We start from the raw sequence: 11,123 nt of genomic DNA on the forward strand, positions 1-11,123 counted from the left end.
TGTGTTACATTGTGTGTAGTTGTCATATCCCTGTTATATTGTGTATAGTTGTCATATCCCTGTATTACATTGTGTATAGTTGTCATATCCCTGTATTACATTGTGTATAGTTGTCATATCCCTGTATTACATTGTGTATAGTTGTCATATCCCTGTATTACATTGTGTGAAGTTGTCATATCCCTGTGTTACATTGTGTATAGTTGTCATATCCCTGTATTACATTGTGTGTAGTTGTCATATCCCTGTGTTACATTGTGTGAAGTTGTCATATCCCTGTGTTACATTGTGTATAGTTGTCATATCCCTGTGTTACATTGTGTATAGTTGTCATATCCCTGTTACATTGTGTATAGTTGTCATATCCCTGTTACATTGTGTATAGTTGTCATATCCCTGTATTACATTGTGTATAGTTGTCATATCCCTGTATTACATTGTGTATAGTTGTCACATCCCTGTATTACATTGTGTATAGTTGTCACATCCCTGTGTTACATTGTGTATAGTTGTCATATAATTATTGTACAATGTATAGTTGTCACATCCCTGTGTTACATTGTGTATAGTTGTCATATCCCTGTATTACATTGTGTATAGTTGTCATATTCCTGTGTTACATTGTGTGTAGTTGTCATATCCCTGTATTACATTGTGTATAGTTGTCATATCCTTGTGTTACATTGTGTATAGTTGTCATATCCCTGTATTACATTGTGTATAGTTGTCATATCCTTGTGTTACATTGTGTATAGTTGTCATATCCTTGTGTTACATTGTGTGTAGTTGTCATATCCCTGTATTACATTGTGTATAGTTGTCATATCCCTGTATTACATTGTGTATAGTTGTCATATCCCTGTATTACATTGTGTGTAGTTGTCATATCCCTGTATTACATTGTGTATAGTTGTCATATCCCTGTTACATTGTGTATAGTTGTCATATCCTTGTGTTACATTGTGTATAGTTGTCATATCCTTGTGTTACATTGTGTATAGTTGTCATATCCCTGTGTTACATTGTGTATAGTTGTCATATCCCTGTATTACATTGTGTATAGTTGTCATATCCCTGTATTACATTGTGTATAGTTGTCATATCCCTGTATTACATTGTGTGTAGTTGTCATATCCCTGTGTTACATTGTGTATAGTTGTCATATCCCTGTATTACATTGTGTATAGTTGTCATATCCCTGTATTACATTGTGTATAGTTGTCATATCCCTGTATTACATTGTGTGTAGTTGTCATATCCCTGTATTACATTGTGTGTAGTTGTCATATCCCTGTGTTACATTGTGTATAGTTGTCATATCCCTGTTACATTGTGTATAGTTGTCATATCCCTGTATTACATTGTGTGTAGTTGTCATATCCCTGTGTTACATTGTGTATAGTTGTCATATCCCTGTTACATTGTGTATAGTTGTCATATCCCTGTTACATTGTGTATAGTTGTCACATCCCTGTATTACATTGTGTATAGTTGTCACATCCCTGTGTTACATTGTGTATAGTTGTCATATCCCTGTATTACATTGTGTATAGTTGTCACATCCCTGTATTACATTGTGTATAGTTGTCACATCCCTGTGTTACATTGTGTATAGTTGTCATATAATTATTGTACAATGTATAGTTGTCACATCCCTGTGTTACATTGTGTATAGTTGTCATATCCCTGTATTACATTGTGTATAGTTGTCATATTCCTGTGTTACATTGTGTGTAGTTGTCATATCCCTGTATTACATTGTGTATAGTTGTCATATCCTTGTGTTACATTGTGTATAGTTGTCATATCCCTGTATTACATTGTGTATAGTTGTCATATCCCGGTGTTACATTGTGTATAGTTGTCATATCCCGGTGTTACATTGTGTATAGTTGTCATATCCCTGTGTTACATTGTGTATAGTTGTCATATCCTTGTGTTACATTGTGTATAGTTGTCATATCCTTGTGTTACATTGTGTGTAGTTGTCATATCCCTGTATTACATTGTGTATAGTTGTCATATCCCTGTATTACATTGTGTATAGTTGTCACATCCCTGTGTTACATTGTGTATAGTTGTCACATCCCTGTGTTACATTGTGTATAGTTGTCATATCCTTGTGTTACATTGTGTATAGTTGTCATATCCCTGTGTTACATTGTGTATAGTTGTCATATCCCTGTATTACATTGTGTATAGTTGTCACATCCCTGTGTTACATTGTGTATAGTTGTCACATCCCTGTGTTACATTGTGTATAGTTGTCATATCCCTGTGTTACATTGTGTATAGTTGTCATATCCCTGTGTTACATTGTGTATAGTTGTCATATCCCTGTTACATTGTGTGTAGTTGTCATATCCCTGTGTTACATTGTGTATAGTTGTCATATCCCTGTATTACAATGTGTATAGTTGTCATATCCCTGTTACATTGTGTGTAGTTGTCATATCCCTGTTACAATGTGTATAGTTGTCATATCCCTGTATTACATTGTGTATAGTTGTCATATCCCTGTATTACATTGTGTATAGTTGTCACATCCCTGTGTTACATTGTGTATAGTTGTCATATCCTTGTGTTACATTGTGTATAGTTGTCATATCCCTGTGTTACATTGTGTATAGTTGTCATATCCCGGTGTTACATTGTGTGTAGTTGTCATATTCCTGTATTACATTGTGTATAGTTGTCATATTCCTGTATTACATTGTGTATAGTTGTCATATTCCTGTGTTACATTGTGTATAGTTGTCATATCCCTGTTATATTGTGTATAGTTGTCATATTCCTGTGTTACATTGTGTATAGTTGTCATATCCCTGTTATATTGTGTATAGTTGTCATATTCCTGTGTTACATTGTGTATAGTTGTCATATCCCTGTTATATTGTGTATAGTTGTCATATTCCTGTGTTACATTGTGTATAGTTGTCATATCCCTGTTACATTGTGTATAGTTGTCATATCCCTGTTACATTGTGTATAGTTGTCATATCCCTGTTACATTGTGTATAGTTGTCACATCCCTGTTACATTGTGTATAGTTGTCACATCCCTGTGTTACATTGTGTGTAGTTGTCATATCCCTGTTACATTGTGTATAGTTGTCATATCCCTGTTACATTGTGTATAGTTGTCATATCCCTGTTACATTGTGTATAGTTGTCATATCCCTGTATTACATTGTGTATAGTTGTCATATCCCTGTGTTACATTGTGTGTAGTTGTCATATCCTTGTGTTACATTGTGTATAGTTGTCATATCCCTGTGTTACATTGTGTGTAGTTGTCATATCCTTGTGTTACATTGTGTATAGTTGTCATATCCCTGTGTTACATTGTGTGTAGTTGTCATATCCCTGTATTACATTGTGTGTAGTTGTCATATCCCTGTGTTACATTGTGTATAGTTGTCATATCCCTGTGTTATATTGTGTATAGTTGTCATATCCCTGTGTTACATTGTGTATAGTTGTCATATCCCTGTATTACATTGTGTGTAGTTGTCATATCCCTGTATTACATTGTGTATAGTTGTCATATCCCTGTATTACATTGTGTGTAGTTGTCATATCCCTGTATTACATTGTGTGTAGTTGTCATATCCCTGTGTTACATTGTGTATAGTTGTCATATCCCTGTATTACATTGTGTGTAGTTGTCATATCCCTGTATTACATTGTGTATAGTTGTCATATCCCTGTGGTACATTGTGTATAGTTGTCATATCCCTGTGTTACATTGTGTATAGTTGTCATATCCCTGTATTACATTGTGTATAGTTGTCATATCCCTGTATTACATTGTGTATAGTTGTCATATCCCTGTATTACATTGTGTATAGTTGTCATATCCCTGTGTTACATTGTGTATAGTTGTCATATCCCTGTGTTACATTGTGTATAGTTGTCATATCCCTGTATTACATTGTGTATAGTTGTCATATCCCTGTTACATTGTGTATAGTTGTCATATCCTTGTGTTACATTGTGTATAGTTGTCATATCCCTGTTATATTGTGTATAGTTGTCATATCCCTGTATTACATTGTGTATAGTTGTCATATCCCTGTATTACATTGTGTATAGTTGTCATATCCCTGTATTACATTGTGTATAGTTGTCATATCCCTGTATTACATTGTGTGTAGTTGTCATATCCCTGTGTTACATTGTGTATAGTTGTCATATCCTTGTGTTACATTGTGTATAGTTGTCATATACCTGTATTACATTGTGTATAGTTGTCATATCCCTGTATTACATTGTGTATAGTTGTCATATCCCTGTATTACATTGTGTATAGTTGTCATATCCTTGTGTTACATTGTGTATAGTTGTCATATCCCTGTTATATTGTGTATAGTTGTCATATCCCTGTATTACATTGTGTATAGTTGTCATATCCCTGTTACATTGTGTATAGTTGTCATATTCCTGTATTACATTGTGTATAGTTGTCATATCCTTGTGTTACATTGTGTATAGTTGTCATATCCCTGTTATATTGTGTATAGTTGTCATATCCCTGTATTACATTGTGTATAGTTGTCATATTCCTGTATTACATTGTGTATAGTTGTCATATTCCTGTATTACATTGTGTATAGTTGTCATATTCCTGTGTTACATTGTGTATAGTTGTCATATCCCTGTTATATTGTGTATAGTTGTCATATCCCTGTGTTACATTGTGTATAGTTGTCATATCCCTGTTACATTGTGTATAGTTGTCATATCCCTGTTACATTGTGTATAGTTGTCACATCCCTGTTACATTGTGTATAGTTGTCACATCCCTGTGTTACATTGTGTGTAGTTGTCATATCCCTGTTACATTGTGTATAGTTGTCATATCCCTGTTACATTGTGTATAGTTGTCATATCCCTGTTACATTGTGTATAGTTGTCATATCCCTGTATTACATTGTGTATAGTTGTCATATCCCTGTGTTACATTGTGTGTAGTTGTCATATCCTTGTGTTACATTGTGTATAGTTGTCATATCCCTGTGTTACATTGTGTGTAGTTGTCATATCCTTGTGTTACATTGTGTATAGTTGTCATATCCCTGTGTTACATTGTGTGTAGTTGTCATATCCCTGTATTACATTGTGTGTAGTTGTCATATCCCTGTGTTACATTGTGTATAGTTGTCATATCCCTGTGTTATATTGTGTATAGTTGTCATATCCCTGTGTTACATTGTGTATAGTTGTCATATCCCTGTATTACATTGTGTGTAGTTGTCATATCCCTGTATTACATTGTGTATAGTTGTCATATCCCTGTATTACATTGTGTGTAGTTGTCATATCCCTGTATTACATTGTGTGTAGTTGTCATATCCCTGTGTTACATTGTGTATAGTTGTCATATCCCTGTATTACATTGTGTGTAGTTGTCATATCCCTGTATTACATTGTGTATAGTTGTCATATCCCTGTATTACATTGTGTATAGTTGTCATATCCCTGTGGTACATTGTGTATAGTTGTCATATCCCTGTGTTACATTGTGTATAGTTGTCATATCCCTGTATTACATTGTGTATAGTTGTCATATCCCTGTATTACATTGTGTATAGTTGTCATATCCCTGTATTACATTGTGTATAGTTGTCATATCCCTGTGTTACATTGTGTATAGTTGTCATATCCCTGTGTTACATTGTGTATAGTTGTCATATCCCTGTATTACATTGTGTATAGTTGTCATATCCCTGTTACATTGTGTATAGTTGTCATATCCTTGTGTTACATTGTGTATAGTTGTCATATCCCTGTTATATTGTGTATAGTTGTCATATCCCTGTATTACATTGTGTATAGTTGTCATATCCCTGTATTACATTGTGTATAGTTGTCATATCCCTGTATTACATTGTGTATAGTTGTCATATCCCTGTATTACATTGTGTGTAGTTGTCATATCCCTGTGTTACATTGTGTATAGTTGTCATATCCTTGTGTTACATTGTGTATAGTTGTCATATACCTGTATTACATTGTGTATAGTTGTCATATCCCTGTATTACATTGTGTATAGTTGTCATATCCCTGTATTACATTGTGTATAGTTGTCATATCCTTGTGTTACATTGTGTATAGTTGTCATATCCCTGTTATATTGTGTATAGTTGTCATATCCCTGTATTACATTGTGTATAGTTGTCATATCCCTGTTACATTGTGTATAGTTGTCATATTCCTGTATTACATTGTGTATAGTTGTCATATCCTTGTGTTACATTGTGTATAGTTGTCATATCCCTGTTATATTGTGTATAGTTGTCATATCCCTGTATTACATTGTGTATAGTTGTCATATCCCTGTATTACATTGTGTATAGTTGTCATATCCCTGTATTACATTGTGTATAGTTGTCATATCCCTGTATTACATTGTGTATAGTTGTCATATCCCTGTGTTATATTGTGTATAGTTGTCATATCCCTGTTATATTGTGTATAGTTGTCATATCCCTGTATTACATTGTGTATAGTTGTCATATCCCTGTTATATTGTGTATAGTTGTCATATCCCTGTGTTACATTGTGTATAGTTGTCATATCCTTGTGTTACATTGTGTATAGTTGTCATATCCCTGTATTACATTGTGTATAGTTGTCATATCCCTGTATTACATTGTGTATAGTTGTCATATCCCTGTATTACATTGTGTATAGTTGTCATATCCCTGTGTTACATTGTGTATAGTTGTCATATCCTTGTGTTACATTGTGTATAGTTGTCATATCCCTGTATTACATTGTGTATAGTTGTCATATCCCTGTTATATTGTGTATAGTTGTCATATCCCTGTATTACATTGTGTATAGTTGTCATATCCCTGTATTACATTGTGTATAGTTGTCATATCCCTGTGTTATATTGTGTATAGTTGTCATATCCCTGTTATATTGTGTATAGTTGTCATATCCCTGTATTACATTGTGTATAGTTATCATATCCCTGTATTACATTGTGTGTAGTTGTCATATCCCTGTTATATTGTGTATAGTTGTCATATCCCTGTTACATTGTGTGTAGTTGTCATATCCCTGTATTACATTGTGCATAGTTGTCATATCCCTGTTACATTGTGTATAGTTGTCATATCCCTGTTATATTGTGTATAGTTGTCATATCCCTGTGTTACATTGTGTATAGTTGTCATATAATTATTGTACAATGTATAGTTGTCATATCATTGTCTACATTGTGTGTCACGTGTGGCAGTGTCGTTGTGTGGCTGTTACCTGTGTGAGGTTGGCAGAATTGTCGCTGTGTTGCGCCCTTTGTGCTCCGTATTGCTGCAGTAACTACAACGTGTCATTGTTACCTGCGTGTCTGCAGCCGCTCCACTCACACAGCTGACAGCGGACATCACAGTACAGGAGCCGGCCGGGGACAAACCTCCTCACAAACGCGGACTCTGACTCCCTCTCCTGGCCGCCACCTGCTACTACAGCTACGCAGTTACTGCGCAGCCGCAATCATAGTAAATGGGATGTTCTGCTGCCATCTACTGGCAGCTCCTGGGTAGTGCGCGCACAAATCTCTTTCTTTTTAACCCAGGCCACTGGCAAAACATTTTGAGCAGTATATTAACTATTTCGGTGGAGGAAAGGAGATGGCATTATCATGTGGGCACTGGCAGAAAGTACTATCTATGGCAGGGTTTTTCAACCAGGTTGCCTCCAGCTGTGGCAAAACTACAACTCCCAGCATGCCCGGACAGCCTTCGGCTGTCTGGCCATGCTGGGAGTTGTAGTTTTGCCACAGCTGGAGGCACGCTGGTTGGGAAACACTGCACTACAAAATCAGGGTCCAGTCTGATAGGCCATTTAGTGGTGCAGTTGTCCATAGCAACCAATCAAATCGCTACTTTCATTTGATTGATTTGAACTTTTAATACGGAAGGGTAATGTGTATTTTTTTAAAAAACTTTTATTAAACTTTTTTTTTTTAGACTTTATTGGACTTTTAGGAGGAATCAGTAAATTCCTCATACAGATCAATGAAGTTCCATAGAACGTCATTGATCTGTGCGCTCTGCGATCATTTGGCAGAGCCTGGTGCAGCCGGGCTCTATCAAATTCAGAGCTGGGAGCGGGACAGGAGGAGAGGTAAGCCCTTCGGCTACCTCCAGAGTGGACCCCCCATCAGGAGAGTTAAGCCCTCCGGCTACCTCCACAGTGGATTTGACAGCGGTGATCTAAAGGGTTAATAGCAGGCTGCGGTGAACGTTGCATGCCGGCTATTAGTGGTGGCCCCAAGCTACTGAAAACAGCTGGGAATCACTGAGTATGGAGCGGGCTCGAGTCAGGAGCCCGCTCCATACACCCCGAGTGGCACCAAAATCTTCTCGGGGCGGCAATGTGTATAGTTGTGATATCACTGTTACATATGTGTAGTTGTGATATCAGTTATATTGTGTATAGTTGTGATATCACCGTTACATATGTGTAGTTGTGATATCAGTTATATTGTGTATAGTTGTGATATCAGTTATATTGTGTATAGTTGTGATATCAGTTATATTGTGTATAGTTGTGATATCACTGTTACATATGTGTAGTTGTGATATCAGTTATATTGTGTATAGTTGTGATTTCACCGTTACATATGTGTAGTTGTGATATCAGTTGTAGTATAGTTGTGATATCAGTTATATTGTGTATAGTTGTGATATCACTGTTACATATGTGTAGTTGTGATATCAGTTGTAGTATAGTTGTGATATCAGTTATATTGTGTATAGTTGTGATATCGCTGTTACAGTGTGTAGTTGTGATATCAGTTGTAGAATAGTTGTGATATCAGTTATATTTTGTATAGTTGTGATATCACAGTTACAGTGTGTAGTTGTGATATCAGTTGTAGTATAGTTGTGATATCAGTTACATTGTGTATAATTGTGATATCACTGTTACATATGTGTAGTTGTGATATCAGTTATATTGTGTATATTTGGGATATCAGTTATATTGTGTATAGTTGTGATATCAGTTGTAGTATAGTTGTGATATCAGTTACATTGTGTATAGTTCTGATATCACTGTTACAGTGTGTAGTTGTGATATCAGTTATATTGTGTATAGTTGTGATATCACTGTTACAGTGTGTAGTTGTGATATCAGTTATATTGTGTATAGTTGTGATATCAGTTGTAGTATAGTTGTGATATCAGTTACATTGTGTATAGTTCTGATATCACTGTTACAGTGTGTAGTTGTGATATCAGTTATATTGTGTATAGTTGTGATATCAGTTATATTGTGTATAGTTGTAATATCAGTTGTAGTATAGTTGTGATATCAGTTACATTGTGTATAGTTCTGATATCACTGTTACAGTGTGTAGTTGTGATATCAGTTATATTGTGTATAGTTGTGATATCAGTTATATATCAGACAGGAGGCTCATATCTTGCATTAAACTTTCTTTTTAATGCCCATAGCAGAAAAACTACAGACAATTAATTCACTTTAGTATAAAAATTTCATTAAAACTACAACTCCCAGCAGCCCCCGGATCCTCCCTCCTCTGGGTCGGCGACCCTATATAAGGGGCTGTCTGGACCTCCTCCTCCTCTTTCTTTCTGTTCATGGCAGCAAGTTAAGTATATTCTCTGTGTATTCATTGTGTATTAATGTAATTCCGGGTGTATTCAGGGTATCTAGGATTATGCCCTGTATACTCCGGCTGTTATTTTCTCTGTTATTCTAATATTACTTAATTTTTCTGGGTATATATATTTATATATATACCTATTTTCTCCTCATACCTATTTTCTCTTCATACTTTGCATTTTTTGAGCTTTCGCTACCTCTAGCAGCGATTCCTGTCATATCTCTGTCTTTTCCTCTATTAGTATTGTTCCTCTATAGGCGCCATCTTACTTTCTATTCGCGCCATCTTCTTACCCTCTTCCCGCCGCTCGCCACCTTCGCGGGCTTCGCGATGTCAGGGGGCGTGTCCGGGTGACGCGCACCCTCCGACACGCCTTCCGGGATTCCGTGCGACCTATCACAGGTCTTACAGCCGTAGTCTCGCGAGATCCCTGCTGGATCCCTCCTCCTCTCCCCGTCGCCAGTGTTGTGCGAGCGGTGAGAGGAGCGCCAGCATTATAGGTCCGGTCTCAGTTTAGTACCTTCAGGTAGCTTCTTAATATTAGCTAGTAGCATTAGCTCTTCTAAACAGAACTACTACTATTTTACAGTCAGTTGGCTACTTGTAGCTTCTGCTAAAGTTCTGATAACTTCCTTACTCTGTCTATCATGGCTGGAGACAAATCCTCAGTCCCTTTCCCTACTCTGTCTGGCCAGACTAATGATGGCATAGAGATTGAGGCTTCTCAGATCATGTCTGTGACTCAAATACAAGACTTGATTAACAAATCCATTCAGGCAGCTCTGGCTGCAAATATGAGTTATGATAAACCTTTAGCCTCTACCTCTAGAGAGGTGCCCGTTAGGGGTAAGGTCTCACATAAAAGAAAACATGTCTCTGGACATTCCGACTCCCTGGCAGGGGAAGCTTACAATGTGCCCCAGACAGAACCTGAACCGGTCTGTCGCACCCCGCATCCTAATGTACATTCTCGACCCTTGGGCCCCAAGGAGAAAACTTGTAAGGGGCAGAAGTCCGCCCGGCGGACGAAACCGGACTCATATGTCACGTCTACCGACGAGTCGTCCGGCAAGTCTGATATGGCTGAGGCCACAGGCTCTGATTCTGGTGAGGAAGATGCAGGGTTTACGGCTGATTACCCTGATGCCGAACCAGAGAAGCCAAATGAGGCGATCCTAGATTCTCTGGGCCAACCACTTTTCAGCCTGGATGCGATCACACACCCACGCTCCGGAGACTGGGCACCGCTACCACACGTAGCACAATATATTGAATATTGGACTAGACAGGCTTTGGACCGCACGAACCGTAATAAATTGAGGGCTGAGTGCCCCAGACCCTGTGTAACCAAGAAGATTGCGGTCACGCCGGAGATAGATCCGGTTCTCCTCAAGTACCTGACACGATCAGGAAAGTATTCAAAGAAGGGGATTGAGAGATAATTTAAGTTGATCCAAGACCGCATTCTTGATCTTCTT

At 37.2% G+C, this 11,123-nt stretch overlaps 1 protein-coding gene across 10 annotated transcripts in view; it reads right to left on the bottom strand.

The window, feature by feature from the left end:
- The window catches only part of FAM118B (family with sequence similarity 118 member B), a 66,529-nt gene extending 59,044 nt beyond the window's left edge, over positions 1–7,485 (bottom strand). For 8 of the 10 annotated variants that reach the window (XR_008848468.1, XR_008848467.1, XM_056544006.1 and 5 more), the window contains exon 1: positions 7,352–7,485. The gene's annotated coding sequence lies outside the window, so the exon portion shown is untranslated. Of the gene's footprint in view, positions 1–7,268 lie in introns of all 10 variants that reach the window. The other 2 variants (XM_056543994.1, XM_056543997.1) reach the window with 1 other exon arrangement.
- Between the last annotated feature and the right edge of the window lie 3,638 nt (positions 7,486–11,123).

The sequence above is a fragment of the Hyla sarda genome, chromosome 10, assembly GCF_029499605.1.
Source record: "Hyla sarda isolate aHylSar1 chromosome 10, aHylSar1.hap1, whole genome shotgun sequence".
NCBI classification, from domain to species: Eukaryota; Metazoa; Chordata; class Amphibia; order Anura; family Hylidae; genus Hyla; species Hyla sarda.